The sequence below is a fragment of the Stegostoma tigrinum genome, chromosome 1, assembly GCF_030684315.1.
Source record: "Stegostoma tigrinum isolate sSteTig4 chromosome 1, sSteTig4.hap1, whole genome shotgun sequence".
Taxonomy (NCBI): Eukaryota; Metazoa; Chordata; class Chondrichthyes; order Orectolobiformes; family Stegostomatidae; genus Stegostoma; species Stegostoma tigrinum.
In genome coordinates this window covers 77,371,448-77,387,055 of record NC_081354.1, presented here as the reverse complement: position 1 = coordinate 77,387,055, position 15,608 = coordinate 77,371,448, and the positions used below count along the sequence as shown (strand labels likewise).

General features: G+C 41.2%; 1 protein-coding gene and 1 long non-coding RNA gene across 2 annotated transcripts in view; one reads left to right on the top strand and one right to left on the bottom strand.

Annotated features, from left to right (window-relative positions):
* The window catches only part of LOC132209761 (placenta-specific gene 8 protein-like), a 75,135-nt gene that overhangs the window by 52,838 nt on the left and 6,689 nt on the right, over positions 1 to 15,608 (bottom strand). The window lies entirely within an intron of this gene.
* On the top strand, positions 431 to 12,946 carry LOC125451848 (uncharacterized). Its single transcript, XR_007247405.2, has 3 exons — positions 431 to 1,087; positions 4,931 to 5,028; positions 12,517 to 12,946. It is a non-coding gene; the product is annotated as an uncharacterized LOC125451848 (long non-coding RNA).

The following is a 15,608-nucleotide window of genomic DNA, read 5'->3' as shown; positions in this document are numbered from 1 at the left end:
GGAGTTTCACTATCTCTATATCTTTTTATGTCATGGCTTCACTATCAACTTCAGTCACAGATTTATGGAAGTCTGCTACAGTATTCATCTTATGACTTAAAAGCTGCTTTATCGTTAGTGCTTTATCCTTTTATTGGGTTGCAATTTCCCTTCTATTGCTAATTTCAACCAGATACTTCTGTGTAAATATCTTTTATCATGATTTATTCCTAAAATGTGGATAATCTGAGACCTTGTTGAGTAGCTGCACCCCTTGAATTTCCACAGTCCTAATCTAGGAGGGTTTCTTTATAAAAGGTGTGTGTTAGTAAATACTTGTGGATCAAAGGTGAATAATATAAAAGATGAAACAATGGATCCAGTAATGAAGAAAGATAAGCAATATATTTCCAAATCATGGTGGTGTGTGAATTAGAATATAGAACATAGAACAGTGCAGACAGTACAGGACTTTCAACCTAAGATGTTGTGCCAACCTATTATCCTACTCTAAGATCAAATTACTCTGGAAACCCCACATTTTACTATCATCCACGTGCCTATGCAAGAGTTGCTTAAATGTCCCTAATGTATCTGACTCCACTACCACCTCCATCAGCACATTCCACGCACCCACCATTCTCTGTATAATGAGCCTACCTCTGACAACTCCCATATACCTTCCTCCAATCACCTTAACATTATGCCCCCTCGTAATAGTCATTTCTGCCCTGGGCAAAAGTCTCTGACTTTCCACTCTATCTATGCCTCTCACCATCTTGTAAACCTGTATCAAGTCAACTCATCCTTCTTCAATCCAATGAAGAAAGCCCTAGCTCCCTTAACCTTTCCTCATAAGACCTGCCCTCCAGTCCAGGCAGCATCCTGGTAAATCTCCTCTGCGCCCTTTTTTATTCTTATTTTTTTCCTTTTTCCCTTTCTCCCCTAGTTTCTTTACCCCATTCACGCCTTATCCAGTTTCCAGACCTAGTAATCTCCACTTGCATCCCACCATCTCAAGTGAATCCACAGATCACAATAAGAAGTGTAGGAGCACACTTAAGAGGGAAATCAGAAGACCAAAGAGGGTACGAAATGGATCCGACAGGTAAGGTTAAAGATAATCCTAAGAATTTCTATGCTATATTTAGAGTTAAAAGGGTGGCCAGGGAGGAGAACAGGTCCCCTGAAAAGTTCTGCATGGCCACCTGTGTGTGGAGCCAAAGGAAAGGGGAGGGGTTTTTTAATGAATATTTCTCCGCAGTGTTTTCTGAGGAGAGAATCATGAATGCTAAGGAAATAAGGGAAACAAGTGGGGATGTATTGGACCGTATACATATTACTGAGCAACAGGATCAACTAACATTTAGATAATCAAGATCTGTTTAGGGATAATCAGCATGGGTTTGTGCATGGGAAATCATGTCTGACAAATATTTGAGTTTTTCAAAGAGGTAGCCAAGAGGATAGACGAGGGTAGGGCAGTGGATGTTCTCTGTGTGGATTTTAGTAAGCCCTTTGGCAAGGTCCTGCACGGCAGGCTAGTGATGATGGTTAGGTCGCATGGCATCCAGGAAGAGCTAGCTGAGTGGATTCAAAACTGTCTTGATAGAAGGAAGCAGAGGGTGATGGTTGAAGGCTGTTTCTCTGACTGGAGGTCTGTGGCCAGTGTGTGCCGCAAGGGTTGGTGCTGGATTATTTATGTAAATGATCTGGATGTGAACGTACAAGGCATGATTGGTAAGTTTGCAGATATACAAAATTAGAAACTATTGTTGATAGCGAAGAAGGTTATGAAAAATTACAGAGGGATCTTGATCAGATGGGGAAGTGGGCTGAGGATTAGCAAATTAAATTCAATACAGAAAAATGGGAGGCTTTACACTTTGGACAGTTAAACCAAGTTCTGACTTCTACAGTAAATGGTAAGGTCCTGAGGAGTGTTGTGGAACAGAGGGACCTAGCAGTATAAGTATATAGTCCATTGAAAGTGGTGTCACTGGTGGACAGGGTTGTAAAGAAGGCATTCAGCATGCCGGCCTTCATCGGTCGAGGCACTGAGTATAGGAGTTGAGACGTTATGTTACAGTTGTATAAGTCATTGGTGGGGTTACACTTGGAATATTGTGTACAGTTTTGGTTACCCTGCTATTGGAAAGTGTGCAAAGAAGATTTATAAGTATGCTGCCAGGACTGGTAGGCCTGAGTTATAGGCAGTGGTTGGCCAGATAGGTCTTTATTCCTTGGAACGTAGGAGAATGATGGATGACCTTATTGAGGGGCATAGATAGGATGAATACGTATAGTCTTTTTCCCAGGGATGGGGAACTGAAAGCTAGAGGGCATAGGTTTAAGTGAGTGGGGAAAGATTTAAGGACCTGAGGGGCAACATCTTCATGCAGAGTAGTGCATATATGGAATGAGCTGCAAGAGAAAATGGTTGAGGCAGGTACAATAGCAACATTTAAAAAACATTTGGATAGATGTATGGGTGGGAAGTTTGGACCGAAAGGTCTGTTATCATGCTCTATGACTCTACGACTTAACAGTCGTTTGAGCTCCTTGGGGTTACACTTGGTCAAATGTTGCACAGTGTCGAGGTCAGTAATGCCTCACTTCTGGAATTCAGCTCTTACATCCATGTTTAAGGCTATAATGAGCCAGGGAGCCATCTGATTCTGGGGAACAAAACCGGGCATTAGTCAGTGGTTTATTGCTCAGTAAGTGCTGATTAATGGCATTGTCTCTGATGCCTTACACTTCTTGGCAGTTGGTTGAGAGTTAGTTGATCAGTTATTGGTTGGATTGAATTAGTTGTACTTTTAATGTACAGGCCATATCTGGACAATTTCCACATTTTTAAGATGCCACTGTTATAACTGTACCGGAACAGCATGGGTGGAATATCCTGAGGAATTTTATTTTCATTACTCTGTACTTTTTTCTATACATTGTAAGAATAAACAAATTACCACAGAATCAAGTATAGATGCTACAAATTCCAAACTTACCATATTGAGTCCTCACCTGCCTGGAGGCGCACATCAAAAAATTCAAAGAAAGAAATTGTCTTTGCCAACATTTACCTTTTGTATCATGAGCCAGGTAGCCATTTTATTCTAGATTTTGTAAAAACCTCATCTGGCTTTAAGTTCCCATGAGGAGACACCCGTAAAAATGGCTGCAAGAAATCACCCAATGTTTTATGACCTCAATGTTGTCAAACTCCAAGAAAGCTTGATGGATTACAGACATAGCCAGATGGGTCCTTTAAATATCTGTGAGGACATCAGTGATACTTTCAATGACCAATCTTGTGGAGTAATGAAGCTCTCTTCTGTTGTAATTCAGGCCACGTTGAATGGGACCACTATCTGCAGAAGCAGGAGAGAGGCTTTGTAACACCAAAGCCCTCTACAGTCATTAACATAGAACTGTATAAGTCCTGCCCTGATCTGCCTTTCCAAAATGCAGCATCTCATATTTATCTGAATTAAACTCCATTTGACAATCTTCAGTTCATTGGCCCATCTGATCAAAGTAACTTTCTTGGCTGACCACAATACCTTTGGTGTTGCAGCTTTGGTGTCATCTGTAAACTTACCAACCACACCTCCTATGTTCACAGCTAAATCATTTACATAAATGATGATGAGCTTTGGACACAGCACCATACTTGTGGCACACTGCTGGTCACATGCCTCCAGTCTAAAAAGCAACCCTCCACCACCACCTTCCGTCTTCTATCTTCATGCCAGTTCTGTATCCAATAGGCTAGTTCTCCCTATATTTCATGCGATCTAACCTTGCTGACCAGTTAACTATGTGGAACCTTGTCGAACACCTAACTGAAATCCATTCAGATCATGTCCACTGCTCTGCCCTCATCAATCCTCCTTGTTACTACTTCAAAAAAATGAATGGGTGACTCAGAATGGGTGATTGCTTTGTAGAACACTGTAGTTGTCTCTCTAAGCAAGGCCCTAATTGCCCCATGGCCTGTCATTTGTATTCTCGAGCTTGCTCTAATGCTCACGTTTCTGCCTTCAACCGACGCACTGTTCCAGGGAAGTTCGATGCAAGCTGGAGAAATCCTTATCTGTTGATTAGGTATTTTACAAAGGTGTATAAAATTCTGAGGAGGCCAGACAGAGTAGAGAGGGAGAAATGTAACAGGAGAGGGGCACAGTCATAAGGCAAGGGGCAGAAGTTTTAAAGGGGATTTGAGAAAAAAGCTTTCACCTGGATGGTTGTGGGCATCTGGGGCTCAGTTTTTGAAAGGGTGACAGAGGCAGGATCGCTGAAGACATTAATTTACAAACAGTAAAGTATCACTGACAGCAAATAAGTAACTGATTTTTTTCATCTGTTTTAAATGTTAATCGAGCGATAAGTCTTGAACAGGTCACTGAGAATATTTCCCCACTCTGACTTAGAAATCTGGGATCTATTAGGCCTCTGTTTAATTTCAGATCTGAAAGACGGCATCTCCCAAATGGGCAGCATTTCATTTGTCATGCACTGAGAGTTGACCTAGCTTATCCCTGTAGTGGATCATCCAATCCATGGCCTTTCAGCTCAGAGTCAAAGTGGAACTAAACACTTAAAAAAGTCATAAAGGTTTAATTTTACATTTGTCTTATTTTGTCAACTTTTGCTTTAAAAAGTGTTAGTGTCAGAGTAAGACTGGTGCACACCCAGTATTATACATTTGCTTAATATTTTCATTGAATTCTTTCTTGGACATCAGTGAGTCAGGCAATACTGGAATTTATTGCAGTTTAAATATTTACACAGTATAAATACTGATTGCAACTATGTATTTTTCCCAGTGTTCATTATAAGTTTCAGGGTGTTTCTATGGTACACCCAATATTAATGTGATCTTTGTTCAGAATTCAACAATTGAGTGTTAGTGTACTGATTTCTATCTGTTTGAGTTTGATTCTAGGTAACCAAAGCAAACAGAGGGTCATGGTCAATGAGCTTATCAGAGCTCAGCAGAAGCTGCTTCTCTTCCTCATGGTCATGGTGACCTTTAGTCATCAGGTGTGTGTCGATGATATCCAGTCACTCCTCCTGCAACAATTGAACACGTTGCTTTATGAGGATTACTGTACTCATTGACTTCTTTTTAATGTAACATCAGAATAATTAAGCCTTGGGTCTTTTTCAACATGAAACACACTATTTAAAAGCAGTTAACTTATTAACCTAGCATATTTGAAACAAAAGCAAAATGTTGTAAGTTCTAGAAATCTGCTATAAAAGCTGATATCAGGGACAAAAGCAAAGTTGCTGGAAAAGCTCAGCAGGTCCAGCAGCATCTGTGAAGAAAAAAGAAGAGTTAACGTTTTCCTCAGTTCTGAGGAAGCGTCACCGGACCCGAAATGTTAAGTCCTGTTTTTTCCTTCACAGATACTGCCAGATCTGCTGAGCTTTTCCAGCAACTTTGTTATTGTTCCTGATTTACAGGATCTGCAGTTCTTTTGGTTTTTATTAAAGCTGATATTACTGAAAAACTCAACAAATCAAGTAGCAGCTGTGGAGACAGAAATAAACTGATAGAATCTTATAAGGCCCTGGATAACCCTAGGCTATGGTGAGAAATTTGGGAGAATCATGCAAAAAATTCAGTGAGGCTTTTCTAGATGTGAGGAGAAACAGGTCACATTTTCTGACTGAGTTACTGGTATCAAGACCAGATTTTCACTAACAAGCAGCAAGTAGTCTATTGACAGGGATTATTGCTTGTTGTCAACCTCATTAATACCAAATTCCACCTCATTATTATGCATCTGACACGTGCCCACCTTCCCATACACTCATGACACATCTCTGATCTACTTACTTTAATACTGAACTTTGGAGCACCCCGGAACCTTTCATTGCAATGTTGCTGCAGCAGTACACTTCAGCAAGGACTCAGCTCACTGATTGGACTAGGCTGCATCTCACTCGCTCAACGCTCTTTCGCCTTGCATCAGTCTGGATACTCAGAGCATCTCTGCCTGGTTTTGCCTTTTAGCATGGACACGAAGGCAAGCAGCCTGCCAGGGCTGTCAGCTGTCACCAGTCAGAAGGGTAGATGTGCTACTGCATATCACCATGGTATGTTCATGTTACAGCTGCAACATCTGCCAGCAGCTGGGACAGTCACCACTTTGCATGTGCTTCAACCCATGGCCATGTCTCAAAGGTCGAGAGGAGTACAGCACTTAGTCATCATCAAGTAAGGCACCCTTCAGTCACAGTGGTGCTGACTCTGTAAGCAAGGGGAGGTGATGGCTCAGTGCTATTATCACTTTCTAGTCAGTGACACTGGTAATATTCTGGGGACCCAGATTTGAATCCCTCCATGCCAGATGGTAGAATTTGAATTTGGTTAAAAGTAAATCTAGAATTACGAGTCCAATTGTCAGGGGAGATGTCCATCTGGTTCACTAATGTCCTTCAGTGAAGCAAAGTGCTGTTCTTACCTGGTTTGGCCTGCACATTACTTCAATACAATTGACTCTTAACTGCCCGCCTAGCCAACAATACCCAAATTTTGTGACTATATATAAAAAACAGTCAGAGACAGCCTCTGAAACCTGTTCAGGAGCTTGTCCACAGTCAGGCAGCCACTTGGGATGGTCAGGGTCAGGTTACACTTCTTGTAGGGAAGGGGATGAGGGGACTCATGTTGAGCAGCCCACCACTGGTCTTGGCTCTTTCAGCCTTATTGTGAGCTGTTTTTATCTTGGAATGAGACAAAAGGAGGGACTAAGTGAGATTAAGGTGGCTGTTGCACTATGTTCCTTCTAATTTCTCCCACTGCAGAGTAGACCTCTGAGGTCTGAGAGTGGCAGTGACTTTTGGAACTGGAGTGCAGACACCCAGCTTTAAGGGAACAGCACTGGCATAGCTGTCAGTGCTGGTTTAGGTGGGGCAAAGGTGATGAAGTGTCTGGTGAATGAGTAGGTAGTCCAGACGCCATGTAGGGCTAGCGGTGTAAGGGGAATGAATGGCTGAGAGCCAGTGAGGGAAGACGTTTCATGGAACAGCGAGAAGTGAGTGTACTAGCAGAGTCAATAAGTGACAGGTTGGCTTTGAAGAAGGTCATTGACCTTATTTCTACAGTGCTGGGCATTCATCCAGACATCTGAGACTGCACTGACCTGGGTGTTAACCACAGACCAGGCAGGCATGCTCTGGTGTCATGGCATCCACTGCCAGTCTTGGGCAAATTCCCCCTTAGCCCCACACTGTCCATCAGAACTTCCAAGGCTCTTTCTGCAAAGTGGATGCTAATTTCCCTTTCTTAGTCAGGTTCAGGGCAAATGTCACAAACCGTGCCGGGGAACTCCTTCTGACAATGTTTTTCCATGTGCATAACAGCTCTTTAAAGGACTTCCAGTTTATTTGGGAACGTACCAGCAGAGGCAAGTTCTTCTGGTAATAGTGACTTGAGCTAGCATTGGAGATGGTGGCAGCCATAAGTGTACTGAGGTTAATAATTTGGAGATTTTGCGATGATTGCCCAAGAAAACCTACTAGCACTTGAGGACATAAACCCTTTATGCAACCTGACAAAAATGGCACTTTTTTTCTTTGCTAAGATTCAGTCCAACATTTCAAGTGGTCAACCTTTGTCAGAAGTTCTGGTCATTAATTTTCAAAGTTAAGGCTTTCTCTCATCACAACAGCTCCTTAACACGTTTAATATTACCCTGATTAACACACTAGTGTTTCAGTTTCTATGTCAGAATATTTGAGTTCTTGTGTTACAATGTTATGGTGTATTTTGTCCTGGTTTTGTTTTGTTTTGAAGAAAGGTTGAGACAGAGATGTTAAACTATCTATTTGAATCTAAAAAAGAAAACAGCTTGAGTCCTTGGGGTTTTTTTAAAATTTGGAACCAAAGAAGCAGCCTGAACGGGTAGGGTTAACCTCTCATAGAACCAGGATTTTTAGTTTTAGTTTTCATTAGCAGTTGCCAGTGGGGTCTTGAAGTTGGATGTGGAAGCTGTTTTGTCTCTCTCTGTTACAGCTAAAAGCTGGTTCCTTCTCTTCCAGCTGCTAGAATGGCATGTGAATCAATCTATTTTACTGAATTTACCTTTGCCAAGGGTGTGTTTGTGGGATGTTACAATATTGGAACAGTTACTGTTTAGTATTTAAATAATTTGTTATTGCTAAATTTTCTAACAGAATTGTTATTCCACTTTCTTCTTTCTTTTGTTGTACTTTAACTATAGTGTAAGAATAAAATGCATTTTGCTTCAAGACTGGTTGTTTAACCCATTGAATTACATCAATGCCTGGCACTTGCCTTTAAAATAAGAAAGAGTTAAGTCTAGGCTATCTTCTTAACATATTTTGAGGGGTTGGGCTGAGTTGGTCTGGCTCATAACACTTGCCTCACTCTGTAGCCTACTGCCATGTTCCAAAACAAATTTACAGTGAGAATATTCTGCTATCCAGTTGTTAGTTATGTATAGAGAGGAGATCAAAGTTGGGAACTAAATATACAGGGATATGTGACTTTTTGAAATGACACTCAGGAAGGAAATGCTGGTGGGATAGCATTGTAGGTACAGGATGGAATAAGTATAATAGCTAGAAATGATCTTGGATTGGAAGGCATAGGATCCATATGAATGGAGATAAGAAATGAAAAGAATAGGCTGTAGCCCCTTAACAGAAGGTGTAAGGTGGGGCTGAGAATAAATCTGGAGATAAAGAGGCCATGTTAAAAAAAAGCAGTACATTAATTATCAGTGATTTTAATCTTCATGTAGGTCGGAATAGTCAGGTTAGCAGAAGAAGCAATGAGAAAGAATTCATAAAGTATAATTGAGAGAGTTTCATAGAACACACAGAAGGTATATGACTTGAGGAAGTGGTGGAGGTTGATACAATTTCAACATGTAATAGGCATTTGGATGGGTATATGACTAGAAAGGGTTTGGAGGGATATGAGCCAAATGCTGGAAAATGGGACTAGATTAATTTATGATATCTGGTCAGTATTGGACTGGTTGGATCACAGGGTCTGTTTCTGTGCTGTCCATCTCTATGACTCTAACAATATGTTGTGGATCTAACCAGGGTAATGTGTAACGAGGCAGATTTAAAAAATGATCCCTTAGGAATCAGTGACCATAACATGGTGAAATTTATCATTCGATTTGAGAGAGAAGAAATTGGGTCAGAAACAACTGTTTTCAGCTTAAATAAGGATAATTACAATGGCATGAGAGCAGAGCTGGCTGTAGTGGATTGGAAAAGAAGTCTAGCAGCAGAAACAGTTGAGGAACAATTGCTAGTGTTTAAGAAAATAATTGATGGATCATAGCAAGGATGCATTCCAGTGAGGAAGAAGGATCCTAAGACGGGAGTAAGCCAATTATGGTTAAGCAGGGAAGTGAATGATAGCATCAGATTGAGAAAAAAAATTACTACATGACAAAAGATTAGTGGTGAGCCATACTATTTGTAAAGTTGTAGAAGCCAACAAAAGACAATCAAAATTAAATCAAGAAGGAGAACATAAACTTTGAGGGTAAAACTTGCAGGTAATATCATGACAATAACAAGAGCCTCTTTAAATATATAAAACAGAAAGGAGCAAGCAAAGTGAACAAAGGCCCTTACAGAAAGAGGCTGGAAAAGTAATAACTGGAAACCAGGAAGTAACTGAGTGGTTGAACGAATATGTTGCATCAGTCTTCACAGTAAATGTACTAATAGCATTCCAGAATGGTTAAATAATTAAGAGGAAAAGGAAGAGAAGAAATAATTGCAATAGCTATTATTAGAGTAAAAAGTGCTAGGGAAACTAACAGGGCCAAAGGTAGATGAGTCCTTGAACCTCATGTGTAACTTCCTGTGACACTAAAGGAAGTAGGTTGAGTTGGTGATAATAAAATGTGAGGCTGGATGAACACAGCAGGCCAAGCAGCATCTCAGGAGCACAAAAGCTGACGTTTCGGGCCTAGACCCTTCATCAGAGAGGGGGATGGGGAGAGGGTTCTGGAATAAATAGGGAGAGAGGGGGAGGCGGACCGAAGATGGAGAGAAAAGAAGATAGGTGGAGAGAGTATAGGTGGGGAGGTAGGGAGAGGATAGGTCAGTCCAGGGAAGACGGACAGGTCAAGGAGGTGGGATGAGGTTAGTAGGTAGGAGGTGGGGGTGCGGCTAGGGGTGGGAGGAAGGGATGGGTGAGAGGAAGAACAGCTTAGGGAGGCAGAGACAGGCTGGGCTGGTTTTGGGATGCAGTGGGTGGAGGGGAAGAGCTGGGCTGGTTGTGTGGTGCAGTGGGGGGAGGGGACGAACTGGGCTGGTTTAGGGATGCGGTGGGGGAAGGGGAGATTTTGAAGCTGGTGAAGTCGACATTGATACCATTAGGCTGCAGGGTTCCCAAGCGGAATATGAGTTGCTGTTCCTGCAACCTACGGGTGGCATCATTGTGGCACTGCAGGAGGCCAATGATGGACATGCCATCTAAAGAATGGGAGGGGGAGTGGTAGATGTTTTGGCAGTAATCTTCTAAGAATCCTTAGATTCTGGAAAAGTCCCTGATGACGTGGAAACGGGCAATACAATGATTTTACATGAGAAGGAAAGGAAAAAAGAAACTATAGGCCAGTTACATGAATGTCAGTTATTGGGCAGATTTTGGAGACAACTGTAAAGGATGTAATAGAAGAGCATTTTAAAAATACATGACATGATCAAGTGTCAGTCTAGCTCACGAAGGGGAAATCATACCTGACAACTTACAAGAATTCTGTCAGGAGGTACAAGCAGGATACATAAAAGGAAAAAGAAGGATGGAATATATTTGAATTTTCAAAAGTTGTTAAATAAGCTTTTACATTTGTGGCTATTTAATAAAATAAAGGAGTCATGTTGTTGGAGATAGCATACTAATATTTGGACAATTACATGAATAAGAGGAGGTAGTGGCCTAGTACTATTAATCGGTGGAATGTTAATCCAGAGCCCCAGATAGTTTTCTGGGGATCTGGGTTCGAATCCTGCCATGTCAGATGGGTGAATTTGAATTCAATAAATATCTGGAATTAGGGATCTAATGGTGATCATGAATCCATTACCAATTGTTTGAAAACCCCATCTGGTTGACGAATGCCCTTGTCTAGCCTACATGTGACTTCAGACCCACAGCAGTATGGTTGACTCTTAACTGCCCTCTGGGCAATAAATGCTATCTAGCCAGTGATGCCCTCATCCCATGAATGAATAAAGAAAAAATATTTAGAGGGATATGGGCCAAATGCAGGAAAATGGGGCTAATTTAGTTGAGGAAACCTGACCAGCATGCACGAGTTGGACTGAAGGGTCTGTTTCCATGCTGCATGACTCTATGAATTAGTTCTGCTCCTATGTCTTATGGTCTTTTAAAAGTAAGAGGGATTTGCTAAAACTATACAAGACACTCATGAGACCATAGCTGGAGTATTGTGAAGAGCTTTGTGCCACTTATTTGGCATTGAAGTAAGTCCAAAGGAGGTTCACTAGGCTGATAACAAAGTGTAGGGCTGGATGAACACAGCAGGCCAAGCAGAATCTTAGGAGCACAAAAGCTGACGTTTCGGGCCTAGACCCTTCATCAGAAAAAATACTTTTTTTTCTGATGAAGGGTCTGGGCCCAAAACGTCAGCTTTTGTGCTCCTAAGATGCTGCTTGTCCTGCTGTGTTCATCCAGCCTCACACTTTGTTATCTTGGATTCTCCAGCATCTGCAGTTCCCATTATCTCTGATCACTAGGCTAATACCAGGTATGGACGGATTGGGGTTAAGTAGGTTGAGCCTGTAATTGTTTCAGTTTAGGAGAATAAGAGGTGATCTTATTGAAAAGATAAGACTCTTAGGGGGCTTGACAGGTAGATGCTGAAAGGTCGTTTCACCTTGCAGGAAATTCTAGGACCAGAGAGCATCATCTCAGAATAAGGGGTTGCAAATTTAAGACAGGTGAAGTGGAATTTCATCTCTCAGAGAATTTTTAGTACAGGCTACATCATTAAATATATTCAAGGTTGAGGTAGGCATTTTTTTTTATCAGTAAGGGAATCAAAGTTTTGCAGAAAATGCAGGAAAGTGGAATTGAGGATTATCAGATCAGCATGATTCCACTGAATGGCAGAGCAAACTCAATGGGCTGAATAGCCAACATTTACCCCTATTAAGGTATTATGGTCTTATTGCCACTACGACACAGAAGTGGATTTTATTGTCATCACGTGTACTCAAGTACAGAAATACACTGAAAAGTGTGTTACTTTGCCCCACATGGCTCCATCTTAGATACCAAAAAACCTAGGTGCAAAAAAAGTTTAGGTACAAAGTAGTAAGATAAACAAGAGTTAAAATGTTAAACGTTATTTCATAGAATAGTAGAAAGATAAAGAAATAGGTTATAGTTTATATAACAGTCTTTCGTAGTTTAAATCAGGAAAATAAAGGAATAAGTTAAAAGTTCAACAGATTTTGAGGCCTCTGCTTATCTCACTTTGCTGTCTCTTCTCAAAGCCAGCACTGCAGAATTGTTGCTGCTGCTGAAAATGCCACCTCTCTGATTTCTCCGAGCACCTTAGAAACATGCCCAGACAGGATCCACTCGCATGCTGAGCTGGGACACCACCATGAGCTGCCAAGAGACCAACCGACATGTTGCCAAGAGACCAGGCTGAGAGCTGCCAAGAGACCAGACCTGGGAACAGCCACTACCTTTATCGAAGCTTAGACTTTTGCTCACATCAAGCAACATGTTGGAAGTGGCTGTGAGCCTGATCCCAACATAGTTAGAGCGAGCTTGAAGTGTCGGTAAGGGAAGTTCTCCAGCATCTGTGGTGTCAAGAGAAGGAGGCCTGAGGTTTCCCAAAGAGCAAGTCAAAGTGAAAGAGACCAAAGTCTTTTTAGGGAGTGCACTTAGACTGTTGAACTTGCATCTTTATTTTTCCACTTGTACTAGTAAGTCTGTAATATTAACATTTAGCTTTATTTCTATTTTTTTTAAGAATAAATGTTTCTCTATATTACTACTTGCATCTTAATTTTGTATCGAGGTACCTTTATACCTAAGAAAACACCGTGTGCAGCAACAACGTACACTATTCAATGTACTCCTGTAGTGAGCACAGGTGACAAAAAAGCTTAAATCATATTGATTTTAAAAATTCATCCTTGTCTTCAAATCCTGAATGGCTTCATCCATGTCTCTGTAATCACCTCCAGCCTCACAACCCTCCAAAGAAAATCGACACCTATCAAATTCTTTCTTTTCCTGCATCCCTGACTGAATTGCTCTGCCATTGACGAGCATGCCTTTAGTTGGCCACGTTGCTGAGATCTTGAAATTGTTCTCTAAACCTCCCCACTTCTCTCCTTCCCTTTCTTCTTTAAGACACCCTTAAAACGGACCCCTTAGATGAAGATTTCACAGAATCATATAATTCCTACAGTGTGGAAGCAGGCCATTTGGCTGATGAGTCTACACCAACTTTCCAAGGAACATCCCATCCAAACCCACTCTCAAACTTATCCCTGTAATCCTGCCTTTCCCACAGGTAATCCATCTATTCTGCACATCTCTGGACACAATGGGCAATTTAACATGGTCAATCCACCTAACCTGCACATCTTTGGATAGGCAGTGGAAACCCACGCAGAACATGGGGAGACTCAACGAACTCCACACAGACAGTCACCTGAGGCTGAATTGCTCCTGGGTCCCGGGCGCTGTGAGGCAGCACTGCTAACCACTCAGCCATCGTACCATCCAAGATTTAGTTAAAATTTAAATCTCAGTAATAGCGCCATAAGAACTATTGTTGATTACGGTAAAAATTCATCTGGTTCATTCATGTTCATTATGGAGGGAAATCTGCCCTCCTTACCTGCTCTGGATTACATGTCATTCCTCAGCAATGTGGTTGACTCTTACTTGTTCCCTTAAATGGTTCAGCAATGCACTCACTTCAAATAGGGTGAGGGGCAGTTAGGGGCAGGGGCAAATATTGGCCATGTGATGTCAATATCCATGAACCTAGCCTCCTAGCTGGCACTTGTGACAGTGACAGTCATTGCAGAAATATATTCTGCATCATTCTCCTTCTCCAGTTCTTTCAAGAGGTGGTATAGACATGTAGGAAAAGGTGCAATAAAGTGCCTGTTATTCGTCACGCATTTGGTTCAGGGCCTGAAGGTACAGGTTGGATGTGCTGCTAGGAGTGTGCAATAGTAAAACTAGAAGGCTGAGAATGGAGTGTGTGCACTGTAGGAAGACGTGAAATAAGACTACATGGAATTTGACCAGCAGTGGAGAAGATGCAGACAGATTATTCCCTTCAAAAATCTCTTTGAAAGTTTTGCTAAAATTTAACTTCTACTTCAGCTTGACAAAATAAAGTTTTACTTATAGACAGTACAAATTTCTTGGGGATGATCATCTTTGGATAATAATACACAATTATAATATTGTAATACAATAGTTAGCATTCCACACCCATAAGGAAGTGCCTAGGTGTTGACTGTCTAGCTGACACCAACTTCACAGATGTGCTTGGAGAATTGATTAATTCAGTTTCATGATTACAGTAGCCGCCCTTGGTGTTTTGAAAAGTCATTACATGAATTGGTTTTTATTTCACTCTGTCACCAGTCAAGCCCATTTATAATCTATTAGGCTTCAATGAGACCATCACTCATTCTTCTAAATTTCAGACAAAATAAGCACAACGCACTCAGTCTCCAATCACAAGACATCCTCTCTCATTTCAGTCAGAGATAATGGGAACTGCAGATGCTGCAGAATCCAAGATAACAAAGCGTGAAGCTGGATGAACACAGCAGGACAAACAGCATCTCAGGAGCACACCTGAGATGCTGTTTGGCCTGCTGTGTTCATCCAGTTTCACACTTTGCTCTCTCATTTTAGTACCCAGTTTAATAACTTTTTCTTGTACTATCTCTATTTAAGTGTATTTTTCCTTAAATATGGAGACAAAAGCTGAATGCATTAGTCCAGGTGTATTCTGAACAGAGTCCTGTAAGCCATAGCAAGACTTCTTTATTCTTGTATGTCAAACTGCTCAAAATAAAAGCCAACATGCCATTTGTCTCATTGTTTGCTGCACCTGCATGTTACTTTGAGTTCCTGAGATAGAAACATTTAAGTCTTTGATTACAAACGTTTACAAGTTTCAAACCTTTTAGAAAATGCTCTGCTTTTTTATACTGTATTAATATGACCAACACTAATCCACATTCTATTTCATCTGGCACATTGTTGCCCACTTACAATCTGTCTAACTGATGCCCTCCATACAACTTACTATAAATCAATAAATTTAAGATATACTACACTGTACACTAATGATTTGGATAAAGAGTAAATAGCTGAAACCAATACAATGATCCTTGTAGCACTCCACAAGTCACAGTTACTCTCCCCACTTATGTCAGGATTCCAAGCTGACACTCCATTACAATATTTTTAAAAATTAATTCATGGCTTGCAGGTGTTGCTGGCTGGGCTAGCAGTTATTGCCCATAACTAAGTGCCCAGAGAAGGCACTAGTAACTTGCCTTCTTCAGTCACTGCAGCCTGCTACCTAGGTTGT